This window comes from Toxorhynchites rutilus, chromosome 1 (genome assembly GCF_029784135.1).
Source record: "Toxorhynchites rutilus septentrionalis strain SRP chromosome 1, ASM2978413v1, whole genome shotgun sequence".
In the NCBI taxonomy this organism is placed as follows: Eukaryota; Metazoa; Arthropoda; class Insecta; order Diptera; family Culicidae; genus Toxorhynchites; species Toxorhynchites rutilus.
Genome location: NC_073744.1, coordinates 154,730,480 through 154,745,343, shown reverse-complemented (window position 1 = coordinate 154,745,343; position 14,864 = coordinate 154,730,480).

Sequence of the window (14,864 nt, the reverse complement as noted above, 5' to 3'; positions counted from 1 at the left end):
TTATTTTTTTTAATGAAAAAAAAATCATGTTATTTTTGTTCGTGGAGATTGATTATACTAATAATTATTATAATTGAATTTCACATAGAATTAATATAAGTATTACAGACAAAATATTCAGCAGAGCTTCCGGTTGATCAAATCCAAAATTTCCGAGCTTTAGTTCAATTCCTGTCATCAGATTTTCTGCAGTCACCTCATTCACTTGGATCGCTACAGAACACCAGTTTGGCTTAAACCTCTTCTCGCTTCCAATAGTTTGATGTGTCTTCTCCAGGTTCTGCTTGATAGTGGCCCAATATATCTAGATCTAGGTTTCCCCCTCGTTCCCCGAACCAGTGTTGCCACATTTTAATCTGTACCAGAGGGGTCAAAAATCTTTCTCATCTGTACTTTTTCGTCCAAAAATCTGTACCATCGAAAATACTCGTTGTGGAGGTTTAGCATAAAACCATACTCATTCATCTACTACAAATACTACATATATATTTGCAAGTCCTTCGTGTGTTTTCTAATGCTTATACAGGTCGTACTCGATTATATACAGACTCGATTATATGTGATTCGAGTATATACAATTTTGGACTCGATTATATACAGTTTGAATTTTTTTTTTGCATTTCAATATGACCTTTCAACGTTAAGGTGAAATTCAAGTGGCTATTATATGTACAGTGGGGTAAAAATCGCGATTTTTGAGGATTTTGCTTGAATTTTCACCAGTAATTGTTTATATCAATATTGCAGCGAAATTAAGATAGATAGAAGTTGGGTGTCAAAGAACAATTGTGAAGCGGTTAGAGAGCTCTAATTTAATTGATAGAAACACTGGTGTTTAATATGAATTTTTAGGATAAAATTAATAATAGCACATTAAAAATTATTAACTATGAAGTTTGTCATTTCCAAAATGTTATTGAAATCCACTAATTAAGATATTTCACAACAACTCCTCTTTCTAATGTAAGCAACAGAATCGTCTTTTGTAGCGTACTTTTCAATGTAGCGCCAGTTTGAAGTAACAGAGTCCAAAACAAACAAAAAGTTCTATAACTATGTTAGTGTTGAAATTTGAACATATGCGTAGAAGGATTTTTTCATCAAATATGATTCTGTATCACCTCCCGAATGAATTCGTTTTTTTAATATGAGAATAGTATTTTATGGTTTTAAGGGGATGAATCAAAAGTTAAATTCTTCTTTTATTTTCAAAACGAGAAACATATATGCATAAAAAACGATGAAAAGAAAAAAAAAATTTTGACTCCATCATATGCAGTGAAAATAAATCCGGGACTGTATATAACCGAGTCCGCGCTGTACATCGTCTTTTTTTAATCTAGATTGCGTACTATGATGAATTAAAATTTAAAAAAAAACGCTCCAAGCGATACTGCGGCGTAAAAGTTGTGATGTCCCTTAGCGTTGCTTTGTTCGAATGTAAGAAATTACATCTTAGAGGCGAATGAACTTCAAAGTTTAAAGCCTCTTAAAAACAAAGAAGGAAGGAAGAAATTACACACGCGGAGAAAAACTGTACCAATCTGTACTTTTTAACGAAAATCTGTACTCTGTACCGTACAGAATCTGTACGTGTGGCAACACCGTCCCGAACACATGTATTGCGTTGGTAACAATTGATTTGACCACTTTCCACGATTTCGCTCTGCGAGTAGATTGTATTTTGGTGATACGCTTGCAAGCTTGATACGTTGTTCCTCTCACTTGGACCCCATCTTGATTTTTGAACACCATTCACTAAAAAAGCTAAAAGTAGACGAGTGCCAGACAATATACGCCCATGAATTTCTTGGAAACCAGCGATAGTATTATTGCAAAACTTATGAGTAATCCCGATATAAATGTTAGTAGTCTACCATGCAAGTTCAACACTTGTAGCATTATTTTGAAAAACGATAAAAATTATTTAGTTTTGTTAGTTCCCCTGTAAACTTCTATGGCATTTCTGTAAGGTTTTTACTGAACAAAACCGATTCAAGGCATCAGCTGTAGGTTGAATCCATTGAATTAATCGTTCAATCGCATAACGAAATCTGTGTTTATGGTTCCAAATATCTCACTTTTTTTCAGAATATCTATGCTGGCACTCGTATCAAATACAGTATAGAGCTGATCTATAGATTCTGAGAGTAATTTCTAAGCAAATCTTTTGCAGAATGATTTGATTATGTTGATACTAATCACTTAGCGCTGGTAAGCACATACACTGTAAAAATATACTCTGCTTCATTGAGGAACAAAGGAAGTGTACTCAGTGACCTGAGGGATGTGTTTATTCTTCGCCACGTGAACAACATTCTTATGCAGGGTTGTCAACAATTATTTTCAAAAGTCAGGAAAAATTAAAATGAAAATTAGGATGAAATCAAGATAGCTCATATTGGGTTGTCCGGAAAGTTCATGCCGATTTTTGGTGAAACAAAAGCATCATTTTTATGGGTAAACTCACACATTATCAATTATATTCTACAATCTCTCGCCATCTTCCACACAGCTCAAAAATTCTATTCACCCAGAAAATGTTTGTTTTCTCGTATTTTTTATGCTGGTCACAGAATTGAAGATTGTACCATTTAGAAAATTTTGCAAGGATCTTTTGATCGCTTAAATCTTTTCCCAAAAACCTATAGCATCACTGCATTGATTTGCAGAGAAATCAATGTTCAAAATTTTTCTGAATTCATCGTCCAACCAGAAAAAAAATTTAACAGGGATCCTTTACTATATTTCACTAATAATTTTCATTCTGATAGAGGGGAAAGTATCAAACTCAGGAGAAATCAGGATCATTTCTTAAAAATCAGGCATATCTGAATTTATTATTTTTAGAGGTACGTATCCCCTGCGTAAAAAAAACCTGGTATACTTACATAAAAATCGTTGGTAACTGAGTCTCTGAATGGTGACTGGAAGATTAGAGAATGTCTGAAACGCAAGCAACGGTAATATAAGTATACCTAATTGATTAATTAATGAAACAAATGATCTTACGTTGTCTAGTTCGAAATTATGTAATTATTTCTTTGGTGAAACGGCTGCTCTCCGCTAGTCATTTCGACAATTCCTTCGGTTGTTTTATGGATTCTATAGTATTTTTTAGATGTTAGCAGTCCCATCATCGTCTATGTAAGCAACCTATTTCGCATTTTCGTTTTGTCCATGTTGTATGGAGGGGAAATGCGGAAAAAATGAACAGGGTTGGAAAAATGAGCCAGTGCTCAAATTCCAATAATTCAACTAAAAACCAATCGATACTTCTTGATTATCTTATTCTTAGAACATATGAAGCTATTTATGACACCCTGTTATGCATGAAACTGTCAAATGTAGAATAAATAAAAGATGAATTTCTCTCACGGTAGCCATTCGGATGTAATTTTGCGCGCATCGTATTTAAGGAATTTCCCGTGAAATTTAAGTTATTCGACCTGATATCTTCGACAAATTGTCAGTTTGGACGACTGTTCACACTTTCGATTAGAGGTAAACAGATATTTTGTTTGATTTCAGCGATTAATTCGCATTCGAAATTACTTTGTTGTTTGGGGGCAAAATGAGCCACCACCGGATAACGACTTACAATGTTATGTTTTATGGAGCTGATATACCTTATCACATCTTGCCCTTCAAGGTGTTCCTGTTGTGGCTTTGATTCTGGGAAAATATGCCACCCCAAACAAAACCAAACCTCAATATGTGAAGCGTTATATGTTTCTTACTACGTTTCTGTACGTATGAGAAATTTCCAATTACTACTCTAGGTGAAGGGGGCCTCCGTAGCCACATTGGTTGCGCGTTCGCTTAGTAAGCGATCGATCGTGAGTTCGAAACTCAGGGCCCTTATTGACCATCTTTGTGTTGTTACAGAATAACTACGTCCACGCAACAATCATCAGCGATGGAGATCGATCCACGGTCGAAATATGATCGATTCATCCATTCAACTGCTCTGCTCTGCCAAGACACATCGGGCTGCTGTTCTATAAATAACTCAACAATGATCAATCAACTGTCTCCGCTGTCCGGTCTAACTGGATAATGGAAGAACAGATAGAAAACTCTTACGCCTAAATGGCTGCTACTGTGTAAATGTGTATAGAAGGGAATACTCTAACGCCGAAAAATGGCAACTGTGTAATGTGCTAATTATAGATATGATAAATATGTGACATGTACACGATTAAAATTCGGCTCTGTTACAGCTAAAATGCCAATGAGCCTGAAATAAATAAATGGGACAAAAAAAAATACTCTAGGTGAGTTATCTAGAATATTTCATGGATATACCCTACTTTCTCAATGATGATTCAAACAAATTTGGACATGAAACAACGTATTAATCTAACCCATTTAACATGATATGTTCATGTGTTCATTTTACCACCACCAGGTGATCATTTTAACCGCACACTAAAAAAAATTGTTTGATTTTGCAACTATTTTTCTTTTAAAGAAATATGTACTATTTTAATTTTTTATACTAAAAACCGTTTGATATCTTAAACAACAATTAGTTAAGCTATAATATTCTTCGAAGAACGGAGATTGTAGCGGTATGTGGAGTAAATCGGTATATTCCTTAGAATGTTCATTTTAACCGCATTTCCCCTATGAATATCCTTTTCACTGCTGCCGATGCATGCCAAAGCGACAACAGGCCTGGAACTGGACATCGAAGGCTCGGAAATGCTAAACTACTGACCACTCACTTGTTTCAGTACATGCTACTAATCGCTCGTGTTGAGTGTGCCGAAAAAGACAAATAATTGAAGACACTACTCGATCAAGAATCGTGTCAAACGCAAACGAAGCTTGCAGAAACATTGGGAGTAACTCGATGAGCTATTTCTTCTTCTTCTTCTTCTTCAATGGCACTAACGTTCCTAGAGAAACTTCGCCGTCTCAACATAGTATTACTTGCGTCATTTTTATTAGTACTTAGTTGAGATTTCTATGCCAAATAACACGCCTTGAATGCATTCTGAGTGGCAAGCTCTAGAATACGCGTGATCACAGTGCAAGTCGGAGGAAATTTCTTTGACGAAAAATTCCCCCGACCACAACGGGAATCGAACCCGAACACCCGGTATGTTAGTTATGACGCTAACCACTCGGCCACGGGAGCACAATGAGCTATTTCTAAACGAATCAAAACCGCAGAATACATTCAAAAGCAAGGAAATTATGTTCCATATTGAAAGCTGCAGGATGTCGAATGACAATTTTGCAAAGTAAGGAACCCTGTTTTGCATCGAATCATTACCGGGGACGAAAATCCACGAATATCCACGGTGCCAAAGTAATGCTCTGTACGTGGTGGTATCAAAAGGGTGTGATCCATTATGAGCATCTTAAACGTGGCCAAACGATCAATGGAGACTAATGCTGGCAATAATTGATCTGTTTAAACAAGCTATTGCCGAAAAACGTTCAGATTATCCGATTAGACATGAGTCGATAATATTCCATCATGATAACGCTCGGCCACACGTTGCTGTTCGAGTTAAAAACTATTTGGAATATAGCGGATGGGAAATTCTGGTTCACCCGCCTTATAGACCACATCTTGCCTCTTCCGGCTACCATTTGACTCGATCGATGCAGAACGCTTTGAGTGGAATACGGGGTATCAAAAATTTGCGGGATTCACTCTTGGTTTCAAAAGATGAAAGCTTTCGCGACGCAATCAGTCAGAAAGATGGGAAAAAGTAGTGACGAGCGATGCCCAATACTTTGAATTAATACCCGACCCTCTCCGATTTTTTTTAAACTTGGTAAAAGAAAGATGAAAAAGTATGGGATTCTGGAAACTATATAAAACCACAATTTTCAGTACCGTATGACCAATTTAAATTACGACAATTTTTTTTTAATCGTGACCCAAAATCCAGATATCTGAGTAGAATATGGTGTTTGACAAAGTTGCTGGAAAACTAATGGACTATTTTGGAAAAAATAACATTTTTAATGCACTATTGAAAAATCATACTCAAAAACTAGAAGTGGGTTATATCTGTGATATAGCCGCAAGGTGGACGCAGGCTATCGTGGGCTTAGTAATCGATAAGTAACAAGCATATAGCTCTTGAAATTTCATCTTTTTAATAGAGTAATTATCACATCACTTCATTTATCCGAAAAACAATGATTAACGGGATGGATTCATCTTCGAAAATACCCAATGTAAATAATACCCCCTCCTCAATCCCGACAATTGGAATAATCGGTCAATAGCGGCATTCGTGAGCATTTGATAATAGAGCTTCTGCCTTCACCAAAAATGCGGCTCCGTTCAGTCCGGCGGCAGGAAAGAAAAGGGATAGAGCATAGTGCTTGGCGAGCTAGCGAGACCATTCTCATGTCACTTCGCATTCACAACTAAATGGATTTCTTCCTCTTCTTCTTCTTCATCTTCATTCTTCTTTTTGAATTATAGAGACTTGAAACGTTTGCAGTTCATTCGTTTCTAGTCCTGAGAAGGGCCCTTTGGACTCAAGCCAAACTTCTTCTCCACCTGTCTCCTCATAAATCCATATATCCTCGTTTCAGCAAACATCAAATGATTGATTTTTACCCCAATGTACATGTATTAGCCAATACATTTTTGAGATTAAAAGCAACCTTAAAATGTAAAAATTTAATTTTGTTTTTTTTTCGAGGTCCTCCTAGATCGATTGATGACTCCACATGCGATAGTTCTTACAGCATGGGAATAAACTTTACTGTCAAGCGTTTCAAGCCTGTAACATTTGTGGAAAATGTAATGCCTGCAAGATATCCCATATGAATTTATTAGGTTAATTATAAGGTCAGAGTTCCTTCTTGAGTTGGCAAACTGATTGGGACACTGAATGTCTTGGGCGGTGGTTACATTCGATTATCCGAAATGTTTCTTCGAGAACGTAGTTCAAAACTTCGGACCTAAGTCATGACTTCATTCGTGTGATGAGTAGACTTTTATCTTGTTTTCTTTTTCGTTATTTGTTCGTTTATCTTGCCCCTTATCCTAATAAACTTAGAATTTTTTGAAAGACGAACATTGAATTAGGGCTCCGTAAAGTTACTGCGTTTGAGCCTTGCAGATAAACAGATAAGTGAATTTAGGTCCGAAGATCCGGTGCTACAAACTGATTGGGAAATTAGACACCCTGTATGGCCGTCTGTACGATAGGTTACGGTGAATTATATTAGGTGCAAGAATTGCATAAATAGCCTCTATAATACTTTAGTGAAGCCAACTGTTCAAAGTGTTGTTGTGGTATTGCGAGGTTTGAGCTGACAAATGTTTATTGTTACTGCAATTTACACTGGTATTCTTTTCAAATAGCTCCTCCTTGCTATTTACACCGATTAAACAAACTAAATAGTTCCGTTCCGTTCCCTCTTCCGGCGCACGAATGGATCACAACACGATGCAAACGAAAACAAACAGGGGAGAATACAAGTGATAGACTGTTGTTTCAACTGAGTAATGGAGACTCGCACTCAACGCTCGATCCACCATGTTGAAAAGAAGTGCGATGCGTTTTTTTCCCGGCTTGTGTTTTTTGCCTTAACTGAGAGGCGGGGCAAAGTACTAAATAATTTGCTGCCAACGCATCTCACTTACCCGCACCAAACGCAGACAGCGGGAAAGAAGCTCGATTACCCAGCAGCGGCTAGTAAGTAGTGCTGATATCCCCCTTTCTACAAATAACATCTCTTTTTTCATGTTTTCCTTTTTCCGTTTTTTACTGTTGTTGATGAGACACACATACAGGAAGTCGGGATGCGTCCATATGTTCGTGCTGGGCATAAAATTTCTCAATTTCAACTGTGAGTTTCGGAGCCACATTCACCTGGTGCCATTTTGTTCGAATTTAATGGAGAGCATAAAGAACCCCCATCCGTTCCACCCCTAAGTGTTAAGGTTACCTTGTTTTGCCAATCGACCATTATTCGCCATTGACGAAGGCATCCCCAGCGAGCAAACGAGATCGGGGTGAGCATCTTGAGAAGCGGTGGCCGCCCTAAGTGTAAAGCCCTTCGTTTTTATTGTTCTACATACGTATGCAGATATGTGCCATTACCGGAGAACCGTACACAGTAATACGATACTTTTTAATGGCTCTTAACTACGTGTAAACAGCCTGACCTAACCTTTTCCGATCTGCCGCTACCGCTGCCGTCGTATTTACAGCGATACAGGGGACTAGGAGACGGAGAGAAAATGGCAAAATGGAAATAACATGAGTTTTCCGCTGCTGTCACCGCTGCTACTGCCGCGCCCCATCGCCCAGGTCGCGCCATTGACTCTAGAGAGCTATGCGTCTACGGGCCGCTTTTAGCGAATATTATTTTGTAGATTTCTCCCATTTCCGGATTGGTTTTTATGGCAGGGGTCCGGGTCTGCGGAGGGTTGCTGGTGTGAGCTGCCGAGCAGAGGGGACCCACAGAAATCGGGGTAAAGTAAACAACGATTTCATTCGAATGAATACGCTGGTTGATATGGTGTACTCATTGTTTTCCGCAGCACTAATATATAATCGCTGCGCACGGTTCTCAACGCTGATGGCGAAGGCGGAGACAATTCTGCCCCTATGCATAAGTAGCGTGAAACTCCCTTGATCGGGATGGGGTTTTTTTATTTCTTGCCACGAGTCGGTACACTGGAATTAAAATTTGACTGAAATTGCTTGCTAGCACTGATTGGAATAATTTTGTTGTAAATGAACAATGAATAAAGTGATCGCCTAAAATAAAAATTTATGTAATTGCCATCTGTATGATACTGTAGAAGAAATGGACTCAACATTTTATTCAAACAATGGTTATGTATAAAAGGTCAAAAAGCTATTCAAGAAGCGTGGTGAGAAAAACACATTTTTTAAATCAAACATGTTCCAATATTTGGAGATATAGTAGAGCTTTTGTCACATTAATGTAACCGATAATTCCAGAGATGTTGGTCTTTGATAGTACGGAGTGGCTGTTATGATCCAGATTTAATCATTTTTCGGAGTAATTTTGGATCAACCAGTGGAATTGGGGTTTCAAGATTCATATTAGTATCATGGGGGTGTGTTTAGAGGAACTTGATTCCCTTCGACAAACTATTTCTATCTTTTTCAACGTACTGCAGATGCATGATTGGAACATTTGAACTTTTTTTTGCTGGATTACTTTGGTTTACCGTTTACCTTGTTGTTAAAGGTACAGGTCGGACTCGATTATCCGGAGTATTGATTTTTTTTTCACTTCAGATAATCGAATCATAAAAAAAAATTCTCTCGGTAAACGTAATATAATCATGATTTGCACTTATTTATTGAAGGGTTCTATCATGTTTGTATTTTTGTGACTTTGTAACTTTGTCTGTGTCGCCGTACCATATTAATAGAAACTTAACCCCCTTCCTGTTGACCGTTTGGTCTGAAATTTGGAACACATCTTTGTCTCTGGTGTCATTATAAAACTGCGTATTCAGTGATCTTGAAAATCCAAGATGGCGGCTGGTACAAAATGGCGGATTACATATTTTCTCAGAACCGCTTCAATATGGATATCAAATGAATGGGATTGACTAGTAGAACACAGTTATTTATGAAAAATGCAAATCCAAAATGGTCTCTACCACAAGATGGCGCCATATTTTTTTTCAAAGCCCCATCAATATGGGTATCAAATAAAAGTGCTCGACTGGTAGAAAACAGTAGATCACGAAAAATCAAAGTCCAAGATAGCCGCAGTTCCCATATAAACAATTACTTTCTAATGGTTTCATTCAGCTTGCCCTGTTTGTATGTATGTTTGAGTGTTTGTAGGATTGTCCCACATTGATTGAAATTTGATCCCGTTCCTGATCACCGATTGATCTGAAATTCGGAACATACCTTTAATTCTACTGCAATTATAAAACTGTCGTGAAAAATTCAATTTGGCCGTCGCTAAAAAATGACTGAATGGCTTGACTTGGAGAATACACTACATTATGAACCACATAAATTCGAAAAGGTCGTCGCCCTAAATTGTCAACCATGTATTTTTTTCAATCCCCCCAATATTGGTTTCAAATGAAATGATTTGACTAATAGAATACAGTACACCATCAAAATATTCCGATGAAAATTAGGTAAGAAATTTTCACTATCCACAGTTAGTTGTTTCATCATATACCCCATGATTTTATTTTAGTCTCATCATTGCCCTAGATTAATGAAGGAACGAATGTGGTAACTACTAACTGATACTTGTCTAATTATTTTCTAACTTTTAGTACATTAAACCGAATAACTTATTTTTTTTTACTTATTTTATTTTCTAGTTCTTAGTAAATTATCTGTATTTTTAGTATACTTCGCTACAATAAACCATTGAACATTTTTTTTTTAAATTTTGTTTTTTTTAGCGGCGGCCAGCAGTTTTATAATGACAGTAGATTTAAGGGTATGTTCTATATTTCAAATCAATCAGTGATCAAGAACGGGGTCAAATTTCAATTTATGTGGGACAATCCTACGAACACTCAAACATACATACAAACAGAGTAAGCTGAATGAAACCATTAGAAAGTAATTGTTTATTTGGGAAATGCGGCCATCTTGGATTTTTCATGATCTACTGTGTTCTACCAGTCGAGCACTTTCATTTGATACCAATATTGATGGAACTTTGAAGTAAATATATATGGCGCCATCTTGTGGTGGCGGCCATTTTGGATTTTCATTTTTCACAAATAACTGTGTTCTACTACCTTTCATTTGATACCCATATTGATGGGGTTTTGAGAGAATATATAAACTGCCATTTTGTAGTGGCCGCCATTTTGGATTTGCATTTTTCACAAAAACTGTATTCTACTAGTCAATCCCTTTCATTTGATACCCATATTGGCTATTCAATATGAAATTATTATACAAATTATTCAAAATTTCCGAAAATCAAAAATAAAATACTCCGGTTAATCGAGTCTAAAATTCCGGATAATCGAATCCCGGATAATCGAGTCTCAGAATAATCGAGTCTCCGGATAATCGAGTCTCCGGATAATCGAGTCTCCGGATAATCGAGTCCGACCTGTACTACGAATTATTTTCTCGTGTATTATTTTAGCTGGTTTCCGCTACCACTGCTAGGATTTGTTGTTGGGAATGACAGAATGCGATAGGCTGTCTAAACTGGAACATTCTCCGTCTTAAAATGATTTACCGTAAAGTTTTCCCACGATTCAAGGGGGTGGAAATCGTTTGGAAATTAGCCTACGGGTCATGACTAGTGTTGCCACACATACAGATTTATCTGGATAGGTACAGATGTTTTCGTTATTTTCGGTACAGATTCTGTACGACACAGGGTACAGATTTACGTCGAAAGTACAGATTGGTACAGTTTTTTTTCGTTTGTGAAATTTTTTACATTTGAACAAAGCAACATCAAGTTACATGACGACTTTTACGCTGTAGTTGCTTTTTTGCTCCAAATCAATAGATTGAAACGTTTGGTCCAGGCTGAAAAACCTGAATTCACATAGCTACATGAAGTGCTGAAAGACTTTTGTTTGATCATTCTCACTAATATCTGCAATACATTGTTTCAATGTTCAATTATATTGGCAAGAATTTTTAGGTTGAAATGGCTGCAGAAGAAACTATCAGAACAATGGACAGCGAAAGGCAGATCATTTTTAAGGATATTTGTCGCAGTTTTTCATGGAGCTGATCGAGCAAATGAGAATAAGATTCGATTTTGATGACCCGGCGCTTCAATGCCTTGGAAGAAGAGGAAGAGGAAGAGGAAGAGGAAGAGGAAGAGGAAGAGGAAGAGGAAGAGGAAGAGGAAGAGGAAGAGGAAGAGGAAGAGGAAGAGGAAGAGGAAGAGGAAGAGGAAGAGGAAGAGGAAGAGGAAGAGGAAGAGGAAGAGGAAGAGGAAGAGGAAGAGGAAGAGGAAGAGGAAGAGGAAGAGGAAGAGGAAGAGGAAGAGGAAGAGGAAGAGGAAGAGGAAGAGGAAGAGGAAGAGGAAGAGGAAGAGGAAGAGGAAGAGGAAGAGGAAGAGGAAGAGGAAGAGGAAGAGGAAGAGGAAGAGGAAGAGGAAGAGGAAGAGGAAGAGGAAGAGGAAGAGGAAGAGGAAGAGGAATTAAGCTTTTCGTCAAATGTTTTGAAAATTTGAAGAAGCGGAAAAGCAAAATGTTATAAATTATGTATTTGTTCCCATCTTCAAACAAGAACAGTACTTTCACGTGTGTTTGTTTCTGAATATCTAAGCGTTCAGGAGTTACCAAATGTACTTCCAAAATTCAATCGTTTAGTAAAACTATTCCTTCTTTGACAAATGAGCATCTCTTTCACGTGGTGTTCAACTAATTTATTATCAGGATTATTATCAAAAATTGTACGTTCTTTCTTTCTCAACCGGGATTATGTAAATGCTCTAGAACTTCGCTTTGTTATGCTGTTCTTTTATCTCTGACTGATTGAGTTCAAACTATTGGAATTTTTTTATACTATTGGATATTTATATAAAACTATTAGTTTGGGGAAAAAGTTATGCATTATTTTCTCGGTAGCTGGCTTTAGTGATCAATATCTCGAGTAATAGCCCTCATACAATTTCAGATTCAGGCTCGTTGGTGATATTTCACACTTAAACAAATATTTTGCTGTTATTTGTTTGTTCCATTCAGTTGTAAGTTACAGGGTGTTAACAATGGAGGTCAACAGAAAGAAAATTCAGTACATATTACACTTTTCCTTTTATAAATGTGAAAATGCGAGTCTGGTCGCTGAAATTGTGAATAGTTTTATGGTGCCGATACTGCAACAGTAAAATACGTGCAACTGAATTTATTTTAAAAAAAATTAATTTTTCAGACCACCCTAAAATGGAAATGTTCACCCTAACAGAAAAATTAAAAAAACGGGTCTAATAATTTGCAATAAAGAACAAAACTATCACTTTTGACGAAAATCTGTTCAGCCATTCTATGCCAAACCGATATAGTGTTCACAGATTTCCGTGAAAAGTGGTATATTTGTACTTAAGCTCTAGGCCAAAGCCATGAAAACAATAAAAATCGACAACAATCAATAATTACGAAAATAAAATCCATTGTTCATGCAGGTTCAATATTTTTTTAAAAAAGGCTAGCTCGTTAGCTTTAATATGTCGATTGGCTAAAGGGTGTGTCACATCAAATTGCATCACGGAAAAAAAGCTGTAGAAATTTAATTTTTAGGAATTATATCTTCTGCTTTCGCTTATAATCAGATAAGAGTGTATAGATCACGTTGGCCATGCTTCACTGTCAATTTTTCGTAAATTTGGAAAAATGTCGAACGAAAAAGATCGTCGTGAATTAATCCTGTGCACTCATTTCGAGAATCCGGAGTTGTCACATCGGGACATCGGTGAGATGCTGGGAATCGTCCAATCCACGGTCAGCAGAGTACTAAAACGATACTTCGAGAACCTAACCATCAACCGGAAGGTGAAGAACGGCAGAAATGGATGCTCCATCAGTGAAAAAGATCACAAGCGCGTAGTTAAGCAGTTTAGACGTGATCCGAGAAGTTCGGTCCGAGATGTCGTCAATAAGCTGAATTTGTCAAGTTCATTCGTCCAATGGACCAAGCAGCGGGAGGGACTGCGTACATACAAGGTTCAGAAGGCTCCTAACCGCGACGAAAGGCAAAACATGGTGGAGAAGACGCGAGCCCGGAAGCTGTACACCGAAATGCTGACGAAGCCGCATTGCCTGGTAATGGACGACGAAACCTACGTCAAAGCGGACTTTCGTCAGCTGCCGGGCCTGTTGTTCTTCTCTGCAGAGGACAAATTCAGCGTTCCGGAGGAGATTCGCAAGCAGAAACTATCCAAGTTTGCCAAAAAGTACATGGTGTGGCAAGCGATCTGCTCTTGCGGAAAGCGGAGCGCCCCCTTCGTGATGACCGGCACGGTAAACGGGCAGGTTTACCTTAAGGAGTGCCTACAGAAGCGCTTACTACCACTATTGAAGCAGCACGAGGGCCCGACCATCTTCTGGCCGGATCTCGCTTCGTGCCACTATTCAAAGGACGTGTTGGAGTGGTACGAAGCCAACGGGGTCACTTTCGTGCCAAAGGAAATGAACCCGCCCAACGCGCCGGAGCTTCGCCCAATAGAGAAATATTGGGCGATTATGAAGCAGGCCCTCCGGAAGAACCCAAAAGTTGTCAAATCGGAGGCGGACTTCAAGAGAAAATGAATTTCTGTTCAAAAAAAAAACTACAACCTGACGTTGTATAGAACCTTATGGACGGGGTAAAGAGGAAGGTGCGAGTGTACGGGCTTGGGCTCGAAGTATGAATAAAAAGAAAATGCCAAAAGTTGTTTAATAATTTTTATTTTACTGTCTAATATTTTCAAAAGGATGATGCAATTTGATGTGACACACCCTTTAAATCGGTTCCGTGGTTCAAAAGTTATGAATTTTTGAAAAAAAGTCATTTTTGGGAAAAAGTGGAAAAAAAGTATTTTTCGGACCTTTAGGGTGAAATTTTTTTTTTCGGACAATGGAAATGGGCACCCTAATGAAAAAATAAAAAAAATACGGGTCTTATGTTCTGCGACAAAGAACAAAATTACCACTTTTGACGAAAATCTGAGAACCACTATATCGGTTTGGCATGGGATGGCTGAATTATGAGTTTTCAGTCTTAGAAATTCGCAATGGCGCTGAAGCTTTATTTTCGTGATTTTGTTTCCGAGAAAATTGAACGACTAGTTTCTTTATGAGGTCAGTGTATTAAGTGTATTTCGAAAATAAACTTCTGTAGTTGTATTGACGGTGGGAAAAAAGCTATTCAAGTCTAGTGGAAGACTTCGTATTG